The sequence below is a fragment of the Nannospalax galili genome, unplaced genomic scaffold (assembly GCF_000622305.1).
Source record: "Nannospalax galili isolate Female #2095 unplaced genomic scaffold, S.galili_v1.0 scaffold206, whole genome shotgun sequence".
NCBI lineage: Eukaryota > Metazoa > Chordata > Mammalia > Rodentia > Spalacidae > Nannospalax > Nannospalax galili.
This window is the reverse complement of record NW_008358101.1, coordinates 2,698,785-2,709,383: the sequence shown is the minus strand read 5'-3', so window position 1 is coordinate 2,709,383 and position 10,599 is coordinate 2,698,785.

Here is a 10,599-nt window from a genome sequence, read left to right as displayed (position 1 = left end):
GATTGGAAGAATTAATATTGTTAAAATGACCTTCCTGCCAAAATCAATATACAGATTAAATGCAATCCCAATCAAAATTCCATGATGTAAGTCACAGAGTTAGAAAAATCCACCCTTAAATTCATATGGAGGCACAATGGACTCCAGATAGCCAAAGCAACCCTGGGCACAAAGAGCAATTCTGGGGGGATTACTATACCAGATCTCAAAGTATATTACAGAGCCATAGTCATAAAAACAGCATGGTACTGGCGCAAAAATAGACACATAGATCAATGGAACATCACTGAATATCCAAACATGAGTATATGCAATTTCTACCACCTGATATTTGACAAAGATGCCAAGAACACACAATAGAAGAAAGCATCTTCAACAAACGTTTTTGGCAAAACTGGATCTCCTCTTGTAGAAGAATGAAACTAGATCCTTATCTTTCACCTTGCAGAAAAGTCAACTGAAAATGGAACAAAGACCTGACTGCAAAACTGGAAACCCTAAATATATTAGAAGAAAATACTGGCAGTAACTTACAGGATATATGAATAGGAAAGGATTTTCTAAATCAGACTGAATTTGCTTAGGAATTCAAGTTAGCAGTCAACAAGTGGGACCTCATTAAACTAAAAAGCTTCTGCATAGCAAAGAATCAGAAAAGTAAAGAGAAACCCCACAGAATGGGGAAAAAATCTTCACCAGTGACACATCTGACAGAGGCTTAACATCCAGAATATATAAAGAACTCAAAAAACAAAGAATTGAGAAACCAAATGATACAATTATACATACCAGATCAAGAAATATATGTTTAGGCAAGGTTTATCTGAGAACGATTGGTCTTTGCCCAAGATTTCTCTACATGGCACACAGTCATTAAAAGTACTAGACTGGTGGAACTAACCTTCTTGGATGTTTAACAGACATACTTCGAGGCCTATACTAATTGGGTCAGAGGGACATAAAGGACAGTTTTTGCTCCTTACCCTCCTAGGTCAACTAGTTCCAGGGTCTCTCAAAATGTCCTGTAATTGTGGTGGGTCATCTGTCATCTTGATCAAGGAGGCCGAGGAGACCCCACGAGATGGACTTGAACCAGAGTCCAGTCTACAAAGAGGAGGGTCAACACAGAGGATCATTTCCTCCATGCTTGCAGGCGAAGTCAGCCATGGTCAAGTAGGACCTTTGACTTATCTTTGCATAGGTCGAACTGGTAAAAGAAAGGAGCCAGGAACTCCTGCCAAGCCCATGTGACCCCTGAGGAAGAGATTTTCAAATGGCCTTAAGAGTAAAAATGAATTGGTTCATCTGTGCCAACTGTATGACCTTAAACATTCAAAAGGAAAGTACAATCAAAGATTAAAGGGGCTAATATAGTTTTTTAAGAGTCCATATGTATAGCTAAAGGCTACATAACAAGCAACAATGCCAGGTAGGAGATAACCTCTTTTGAGTTGTTGGCCAGGGTATTCCAAAGGACTCCCAGATAGTAACCCAGCATAGAACTAGGAAAATGAACAGCAGATCCCAATCTTATCTAAAGGAATATTGACAAACAATTGCTGCTAGATGAGGAACAGCCGACCTTCCTAAAACAAAGACCTCTAGATAGGCTGACTAGATTCCCCAGTTGGAGTAGTGGGGAACAGCTAGGGGTTACGACATCACAGCACACAGTAGCAGGGATAACAGAGTATAAGGGCTCTGGTGCAGGGAGGGAAGCTATGGGAGGGTGCCATATGGGAAGTGGGTGTACAATTGAATAAGATGGCTTGGGATGTTCTGTGTGACACACACACACACACACACACACACACAAATCAACAAATTTTAAAAAATCAATTATATTTGAAGAGGAAGCAAAAAAATTACATCATGTTAATTAGTAGAGGTGACAAACATTACCATTGAAATCTACCCAATGACTTTACAGACATACACAAGTGCCTAGGATCCGAGTGCAACTGACTGTGACTAGTAATAATCAGATATACCATATTAGAGATGCATGCACCAATATCTCTGTGTTATGAGCAAAAACAATGAGTCTTTCTGTAAGATACAGTATATTTTAAAATGAAATGGAGGTCTTTTTTAAATGTTAAAAGCCCATTCAATTTTATGTCTTACAGGGCTTATACTGAGTTCAGTATTGTATAACTGTATTAATTCAATAGCAAACCTAAAAAAATTGTAGCCACTTTTGTAAGAGATGTATCTTTGCTCTTGAAATTGTTAATGAGTATGTTAAAGCTGTAATGAAATGCTTCTTCTAATTTTTTTTTTAAAGGAAAAATAGCCGGGTGTGGTGGCACATGCCTTTAATCCCAGAACTTGGGAGGAAGAGGCAGGCGGATCTCTGTGAGTTCAAGGCCAACCTGGTCTACATAGTGAGTTCCAGGACAGCTGGGGTTGCAGGGAGACCCTGTCTCAAAAACACCAAAAAAAATAAAATAAAATAAATAAATAAATTAAAAAAAAAATAAAAGATGACTAACAATTTAAACAGAGAATTCTTGAAGGAAGAAACATCTCAAAAAGTGTTCAACATCATTAGTAATTAGGGGAAATGCAAAGTAAAACCACCCTAAGGTATCACCTTACCCTTATCAGACTCTCTAGGATCAAGAGAACAAATGGTACTAAGTGCTGGCAAGAATGTGGAGAAAGGGGAACACATATTAACTGCTGGTGAGATTGCAAACTTGTGCAGCCTCTATGGAAAACAGTGTGGAGAACTCTTAAAAAACTAAAAATGAACCTACCATATGACCTGGTTATATCACTCCTTGGCATATACTCAAATGACTCATCCTATTGCAGAGACACTTGTACAACCATGTTTGTTGCTGCTCTTTTCACAATAGCTGAGAAATAGAAGCAACCTAAGTGCCCCTCAAATGACAAGTGGTTAACAAAAGCATGGTATATTTACACAATGGAGTTCTATTCAGCAGTAAAGAAAGATGAAATAATGAAATTTGCAAGTGAATTCATGGATCTACAAACTGTTATACTAAGTGAACTAACACAGACTCACAAAAACAAACGACATATGTTCTCCCTCATATGTGGCTCCTAGCACCAAATCCTTTTTAAATTCCAAGTTCTTTTACAATATGGTGCTTTACAGCAGTCCCTTCTGCATGAAATAACTACCATCATCACAACTTTGGCTGAGCCTGGTCTCTAAACATAGTCACAGTTGTCTTCTTGACGATTGTGCTCATTCATTAAATAAATGCCAAGCAGGGTCAGTGGACCCTCACCTGAGTGTCCAGCCTCTCTTCCAAGCCCTGTAGTCCAACCTTGGAAGACAAAAGAAAAATGAGGAAGAACCCAATAGAGGGAAGCTTTTGGAAGCCCTTGTCAAGAAACTCCAATGGACTCTCATATGAACATTTGAAAATTGCCCCGTTCTTTTTTCTAGTTCCCTGTCTAGATCTTGTAATGCTAATTAATCTTGCCTTTACTTCTCCTTCACATCTCCTATTCATAATTCAAGGACTTTCTTTGCCCCTTAGAGACAAGATTTATGCAAATTGGGAGTCTTTTAGATAGATCCACTGAAGGGGTACTCCAATTGACACACTCTGCATCCCTGTTCAGCATGGAAGAAGCTAGAGCGGGCTGTATCCCTATTCCCTATTGGCAATTTTGGTAACCCCTCCAGAGGATGGCATGATAAGAATAGGTGGTAGGGATTGGCTAGGCAGTTAGGGTAAAAAGACCCCAAAGAAATGTAGCCAGTTTCTGGGCTAAAATTCAAAATGTCCTTGGGTCTGTCAACAACATATTCTGTTCCAAAGGCCAAAAATGTCTGAAGTATTTGGGAGCTTGTATCTAATACTTAAAAGATTTTAGGGTTACCTCCTCAGAAGGGAACGCTGGAGGGGAGGGAGTCGGCATGGATTTGATCAAACATATTCTTTTCCAAAGGCCAAAAATGTCCAAAGTATTTGGGAGCTTGTATCTAACACTTAAAAGATTTTAGGGTTACCTCCTCAGAAGGGGGAACGCTGGAGGCAAGGGAGTAGGCATGGATTTGATCAAACACCTTATACGCATGTATGAAATTCTCAATAAAGTTTTTGAAATGTTAAAAAAGAATTTCATACATGCATGTAAGGTCTTTTGATCAAATCCACGTGCACTCCCTCCCCTCCAACACCTCTGATATCGCCCCATCAATTTTTTCATACAACTTCATATGCTTTCTTTCTTTCTTTCTTTCTTTCTTTCTTTCTTTCTTTCTTTCTTTCTTTCGTTCTTTCTTTCATTCTTTCTTTCTTTCTTTCCTCTCTTTCTCTCTCCTTCTTTCTTTCTTTCCTTCTTTTTAATGGGACTTTTTGCTACCCTAACATTCTCACCCTTTCTTATGATCATATTTCTGAATAATTTCATGTTTGCAACATTGATCACAAAGTATGACAACATTAGTTGGTAAGCAAATCAAAAGAATTGTGTCATGGGGCTGGAGAGATAGCTCAGTCGTTAAGAATACTGGATGTTCTTGCAGGAGACCTGGGTTTGAATCCCAGCATCAACATGACAGCTAATAACTGTCTGTCACTTTACTTCCAGGGGATCTGATAGCCTCTTCTGACCTCTGCATGTATTGCATAGCATGGGTGTACTTACCTATATGCAGGCAACTCACTCATACACATAAAATAAACATAATAAATTTTTTTAAAGTTAAAAAAAGAGTTTTGTCATAAAATGTGTTAATTTGATTGACCTAGTCTGATAACTTTATATCTGATTTAAGTTTTCTTTCTGCTATTTTGATGTCAACCTCCAGTTATGATGCAGTATCATGGAGTGTTGTATGAAATGGGTACTTGCATATGCAAATAAACTTAGTTTCTATTCCTTTTGCTGTGGTAAAACACTGTGACAAAAAGAAACTTAAGGGAGAAAGGGTTTATTTTTGCTCAGAGTTAAAAGGTGCAATCTATCATGATGGGGAGGTGAGGGTGGCAGGAGCTTGAAGCAGTTGGTCACATTAAATCCACAGCCAGGGAAGCAGAAGGCAATGACTGCTGTGCTCAGTTCAATACAGGAACCAAGCCCATGGGAATGTTGCTGCTCTCTTGCCTCATTTAGTTTGAGTCTTCCTACCTCAATTCAACAAATCAACATAATCCTTCACAGGCGTGCAAGAGACTAAATAGTCCCTCCCAGATAAGCAGGGAGGCTTGTTTCCTATAGATTTCAGACTGTTAATCTGGTAACACTAGCTCTCATATCTCCCTGTTTTAATTCCTGCTTTCAGCTTATTCACTTGAGAAGGAAGATGTGTAGAAGAGATAATTGTGATTGTGTCAATTGTAAGTTGAATGAACTCTTTTTTTTTTTTCTTTTCCATTATGGACTTTTCACAAATGCCACATAAAGTGATTTTCTTTGTCTAAAAATTCGTCTTACTTTTTCATTTGCCAACATTATAATAGCCTGATATCTCTTTGTTCAACAAATGCTTTACAATCAGAAAAGTTGAAATTCCATCACAATCCACACTGATCTGATGTGACTTTATTTTCCCCCTCTCTACCTCTTACCCTACAAAATGCTATTCATGACTACTCTTTGCCAGTTAACCACAGTAAGGAAATGCTATGAAGACAGCTTAATATTAGATGACTTGCAGATACATGGTTGAGGAAAATACCCATATATTTTCAGGTTAACATCATAGGGTTCACTGGTATCTTTTCCTTTGAAAATGCCACAAGCTACATGCGACTTTTGTTCTACATTTATATCTTACAGATTGGAAGACCGGATTAGCTAATCACATATTTTTTCATTATGTTTGTATAGATAGTGAACTGTTTGATGATCACTCTTTAGTAATGACCCTCAATAAGAGGAATTGCCTGGCAAAGTGAACTTTCCTATACGTCTTTAATTTAAATTTGAGTACATGAATGAAGAGACTCTACTAAGTAGAAATGCTATAATTCAGCCTATAGTTAGAGAAATGTATTGTTTCTCAAAGTATACAGTAATATTTGGAGTACTTAATGTCATTTATCTAAATTTTGATTTTATTTTCCCATGAAGTATTAGTAAGCAAAATGATCACTGATGAACTCCAGTTCATCTCTGAACAGTGGATGTTTAAGTCATAATCCTGAAAGTCAGGTTTATTTTTTTCCCTGTTTGAGACAGAGTTTCTCTGTAGCCCCAGCTGACCTGGAACTCACTATGAGACCAGGCTGGCCTTGAACTCACAGTGATCCACCTGCTTCTGTCACCCAAGTGCCGGGATTAAAGGTGTCTGCCACTAAGCCTAGTGTAAGTCAGGTATTTTATCTGTATTAGGTTCTATGTAGTCACTGATCATTATTAAAATAGTCCTTAACTTCTGAACCTTTTCCAAAACTTGATTAAAATTTTAAAGAATATAATGTTTTCCACAGAATACTCCCTCAATTAGAAATAATAAACAAGATTTAAATGTTTTGTAAGTAACAGTTATGTTGTATAATGCTCCTAAATGTATCAATGCAAACTGTTATAGATTTAGCTATTATTGAAAAGAGCATAACTTTTAAAAGTTGTTGTAAATCTTGGAATGATTCATTTGATGGTGTTGAGCTGTGACATACCACTCTGACTCTTTAGCAACTATTACAAATTGACAGGTCATTAACAGCTTATTAAGACTGTCATACTCTATAGAAACAAACATAGATTCCTAATTGTAAAATGTACTAAAATTAGGTCAATATTTACCATTTCACATAGATAAAATATCTGCACTGCTCAAAATATATGGCTGAAATGATGCGAAGTGATCCTCAAGCGATTTCTCATTGCTAGTATTTTTTCTATTGTTTGTGCATGACTGTTAATTTATAGTACATTTCTTTCAATATTGAATTCCCTTCAAAAACATGTATTATTCTTCTTCCATTGTAGATTTATTATTAAAAAGCCATTTGTTTTGAAATTTGGAAATTATTTGTAATTATATTAATTGACCTTGGTCTATTGGAGTTAGACCATGACCACATGAAGAAAGCTACATGACTTTTAAACAATCCTTATTGATTTATGTGAAATTGTGTGTATGAAAGAGTTTCTTCACTAGTGTGCCCTAACACACATGAGCCTATAGAGGCCAGAGGAGGGTATTGCAACTCCTGGAGTTGGTGGTACAGGCAGTTATGAGCCCACTGATATGGATCCTGAGAACTCTCCAGCCCAATCAGAATATTTGTCAATAAAAAATATGCACATGATATTTCCTAAGTTATTTTTAACTTCAAAGCAATGCTTACCTCTTCTAGTGTTTTCATTGATTAGTTTTCCTACCTTTATTGTGGATGTTTCACCGCCTTCAATAGGTTAATTTCTTGGCATTTTAATTGGCTTGAGGATATTGGGAATGGGACCACTCTCCTGGGTTCTTTCTCAGTGTGATGGTTGTTGGCATATAGAAAATCTGTAAGTTCTTTTATGTTGACTTTGCATCATGCTACTGTTTTGAAAGTGGTCATCACATCTATCACTTTCCTGGTGGAGTCATTGATGTCTTTGAACTATAGGTTTGTGTCACCTGCAGTAGGCCTTATGTCTTACGGAAGGGAAGAATTAATATGAAAATGGCTGTATTATTGAAAATGATCTTCCTCATTAAATGTCAATGGCTTTCTTCATAAAAATTTAAAAACCAATCCTAAATTTCATATGGAAGTAAAAATGAAAAACCAAATAGTTAAAGAAATATTGAGGAAGCAGAACAATTCCACAGGCATCACAGCCCTGACTTCAAAACACAAAACCTTGATTAATAAAACAAAAACCAAAAAACCCCACTATGGTGTAGGCAAAAACTACTGTAACCAAGACTGGATTAGAAGATCCTGATTGATTTGGGGTTGATTTTTCAAAAAGGGTGAGTAATATGGATTGAATTTCATTATTCTACATACTGATATCGAGATTGTAAACACTGTTTATTGAAGATGGTATATTTCCTAAACTGTGTATATTTTTTACTTTTTCAAAAATGAATCAGATGGCTGTAGCAGGAGGGGAAGATATCTATTTCATCTACTTTGCTACATGGTGGTAGTACCATGTTGTTTTTGCTATTATCACTGCCTACAATAACTTGAAATCACTATGATGATTATTAAGAATTATTCATTTTGGCTCAAGCTTAGTATAGTTATCTGGAAACTTGTGTTTCCATATGGATTTTAAGATTATTGTTCTATTCTGTGAATAATGACATTATAATTCAAATAAGGTTACTTTGGATCTGTAGTTTTGTTTTATGAGTATAGACATTTTTACGAGGTATTTTATTCTTTTCCATAAGCATGAAAGAAAATTTTTTATTTTTTCATCATGTTAAGGATTGAACTCAGAACCTCGCACAAACACCAAATGAATCAAAGATCTAACCTAAGATCTGAAACTCTGAAATTATTAATTGAAACAGGAAAACATTTCAAGCTAAAACCATAGACAAGGACATTCTAAGTAGTACTCCTATCATTCAGAGAATAGTGGTTTCTATTGACAAATAAGATTTCATGAAATGAAAAAGCCTCTGTTCAGAAAAAGAAGAAAAATCAATCAAGTGATGAGGCATTTTATTGAATGGGAGAAAATCTTTACAAGCTATGCTCCTGACAGAGGATTAATATTTAGAATATACAAAGCACTAAAGAACAAAATAGATCAGAAGACCATCATAAATAAGAACAAAAAAGTCAAACAATTCAATAATTAGATTAGGGAAATAAGTAGAGACTTCTCAACAGACAAAGTATAAACTGGGCTTGGTGGCCCATGTCTTTAATTCCAGCACTCTAGAGGCAGAAGCAGGTGGAAGTGTGTAAGAACAAAGTTAGCATGGTCTACATAGTGAGTTTCAGGCCAGCTGAGGCTACAGGGAGAACTTGTCTCAGAAAGATTTTTTTAAAAAAATTAAGTATAGCTGGAAAGAAAAAAGCATGAATAAAATGTTCAACCAATCTCATCAGCCTTCAGGATGCACAAATTAAGGATACATTGAGATTCCATCTTACCCTTGTCAGAATGATAACACTTAAGAAAGCAAACAGCTGTAAATTGTGGCTAAGATATGTACAATGTGAATTTTTGTATACTGCTGGGGAGTATATAACTAATCCAACCATTATGAAAATGAATATGGAATTTCACTATAAAAATAAAAACAAATGTACCATATTGAAGAAGATATATCATTCATTCCTGTTTACTTACCTAGGTAATTTCAAGTTGACATATTTCAGAGATACTTGCATATCAACATTTATTGCAGCACTGCTCACTGTAGTTAAGCTGTGGACCTAAACTAGGCATCTAGCAACAGAGCAATGGTAAATTAAAATGTAGGGAATATATACACAATGGGATTTTTTTTCAGCTATGAAGAAGAAACAAATTATACTTCTCATAGGAAAATGTATTCAACTAATGTGAATGACACTGAGCAAAGCAAGTCAGTCTCAGAAACATGTATCACTTTTTTTTTTCTCATTTGGGGCTCTTAGATTTTAAATATACGCATGAAATAAATTATTCAATATAACATGGAAGGAGAACAAAATTATGTAGTGTAACAAAGATGAGCAAAGGACTGGTGAGAAAGGGAGGGGTAGTGAGTGTCACGGTGAATGCATTCCAAGTACATTGTATACGTGCATTAAAAAGCCTTGTATGCCCAGTAAAACAGAGTAAAGAAACAAGAATACCACCCACTGGAATAGAATAGAGTATAAGAAAGTAAACCCATACAGTCTTAACCACCTAATTTAGAAAACATTGCCATCAAACTTACACTGTGTAAATGACAATTTCTTTTACACATGGTGCTGAGAAACTGGATGTCCAAATGGAGATAACTGAAAGTAGATACCTACTTCTTTCACTATGTGAAAAACTCAATTTTAATTATATCAATAATTTATTTTAAAAACTGGAACTTAAAAACTGCTACAGTGGTCTATCCTCAGGCCTCTTGGGGTAAGTATATAGTGCAGCCCTCCGCACCTGGACTCCCTAAGCGACATTCACCCTTCCATCCCCCCCCTTGCCGTTCTATACTCCTAGTTTGGGCCCTGCGCCATTCCTAGTCTCGGGGCCCCAGACACCTGGGGAACCAATGCTGCTTCTTGACCCTTCCCACCCAGAGAAACTCAGTCCCTTTCTTGGGCTCCAGGAGCACCACTTCTGGTCCTGGCCCTGCCCTCATCTCCCTCTACTTCCCTGGTCCTGCAACCCCCGCCAGCCTCTTTCTGGGGCTGACAGCCTCTTTCTGGGGCTCCGAGGCTTACCTTTCCTCTCCCTGATCCTTTGCATCCAGTACAACCCAGCTACTCAATCCACTCCCTGGGAAATCTTGGGGCTTCTTCCCTCCCCATCTGCCTTTGCATCCCTGCGTGGCACAGCCAAGGCCAGGGTGTCAGGTCAGTCCAACACCCAAGTTCCTGAGGCCAAAATCATTCTTAGAAGATTCCAGACCTAAGGAGAAAGTCTGAAAACTTCTGATCCACATTGGAGTTGGGCCACCGCGGAACTCCTGAAGACAAAATCAATCCGGCCTCGACAATA